The sequence below is a fragment of the Sus scrofa genome, chromosome 1, assembly GCF_054392235.1.
Source record: "Sus scrofa isolate SSC_HxYL_T2T_F1_AM1 chromosome 1, Sscrofa_HxYL_maternal_Yorkshire_Landrace_v2.0, whole genome shotgun sequence".
Lineage (NCBI taxonomy): Eukaryota > Metazoa > Chordata > Mammalia > Artiodactyla > Suidae > Sus > Sus scrofa.
Genome location: NC_139383.1, coordinates 102,409,151 through 102,410,835, shown reverse-complemented (window position 1 = coordinate 102,410,835; position 1,685 = coordinate 102,409,151). Strand labels below are relative to the sequence as shown.

Sequence of the window (1,685 nt, the reverse complement as noted above, 5' to 3'; positions counted from 1 at the left end):
ATTTTAGTTTAAATAAAGGAAAAAAATCGGCTTCAAATATTGAAATATGCTCAATCCTAAGCATGTAAACTGACAAGGCACAAAGAGCAGTGAATGAGAAAACATCACTATTGCTCCTCGCTTCTTGACTGTTCCCCACCCCCAGCACTGCAGCCTGTCACTACACAATTCCACCCACCCTCACTTTGGAACCCTGAGTCCCACTACGATATTGTTCTCTGGGAAAATCTTTTTGACTTCACCACTTTTCTGAGAGCTACTTTCACATCCTTGTTCCTCAGACTATAGATCAGGGGGTTCAACATGGGAATCACCACAGTGTAGAACACCGTGGCCACTTTGTCAGTGGCCATACTGTAGTTTCCAGAATTGGGTCAGCAATACATGAAAAGGATTGTTTCCTGTAAGACAGCTATGGTTGTGAGGTGGGAGGCACAGGTGGAGAAGGCTTTGGACCTTCCTTCCACAGAGCGCATCCTCAGGATGGTGATGAGAATGAACAAGTAGGAGATGAGGATGATCTCACTGGACAGGATCTCATTGAACGTAGCCACAATGTACAGTAGCAATTGATTCATAGTGACATCAGAGCAAGCAAGAGATAAGAGAGGAGGCAGATCACAAAAGAAGTGGTTGATCACATTTGATCTGTAGGATGGGATCTTCAGAGCTAAACACAGGTGAATCAGAGAACACACAGTCCTACACAGGTAGCAACAAGACACTAGCTCCACACAGACATTTCGGGACATGGTGACCTTGTACAAGAGTGGGTTACAGATGGCCACAAAGCGGTCATAGGCCATCACAGCCAGTAGGATGACCTCAGTTACTCCACATATGCAAAACAAGTAGAATTGCACAACACACCCCAGGAAGAAAATGGCTTTGTCTTCATTTATGATGTTAGCCAGTATCTTGAGCACAATGATCATGGAGTAAGAGAAATCCACAAAGGACAAGTGGCTGAGGAAAAAGTACATGGGGGTGTGGAGTCGAGGGCTGACCTGAATCAGCCCAACCATGCCTAGGTTACCCAAGACGGTGACTCCGTAGATGACAAGAAACCCCAGGACGAGGAAGACTCTCAACTCAGGGACATCTGAGAATCCCAGGAGAATGAACTCTGTGACAGAGGTGCAGTTTTCCTCACCCATGGACCCCATAATATTGGCGCTGGAGAAACATTTTAGTAGTTATTTTTCATTATATCATCCCAGTCCAGTTTTGACTCTCCTAAAACACGCATAAGAATAAATAAGATTAGCATTTTTTTAGCAAATAAATAGACCAGTGTGAAGTTTAGGAAAAGTTCAGATTTTATATCACACAAATGCATAGAGCTCATAGTTTTATTTACAAATCTCAGAAAAAGTTTGATATTCATAAGAGCCTGTATAATTCCTTAATCTGCTCTACACAATTTAAAGTTTGGAATTGAATCACCTGCAAGACAGCCAATGTAATTTAATTTGCCATATTTTTTATGAAATTCAAATATCTTTTTAATGGAAGACTCATTAAACACAACGGAAAATATTGAGATCCTAAGAAATATTTTTTATTTTTTTTATTAAAATATAGTTGATTGGGGGTCCTATTGTGGCTCAGTGGAAATGAATCTGACTAGTATCCAGGAGGATGGTGGTTCAATCCAGGGCCTCACTCAGTGGACTGGGGATCTG

The 1,685-nt window shown here is 41.7% G+C and overlaps 1 pseudogene; it reads right to left on the bottom strand.

Annotated features, from left to right (window-relative positions):
* Positions 1-203: 203 nt before the first annotated feature.
* Positions 204-1,157, bottom strand: LOC110259469 (olfactory receptor 5L1-like; annotated as a pseudogene).
* Positions 1,158-1,685: the final 528 nt, after the last annotated feature.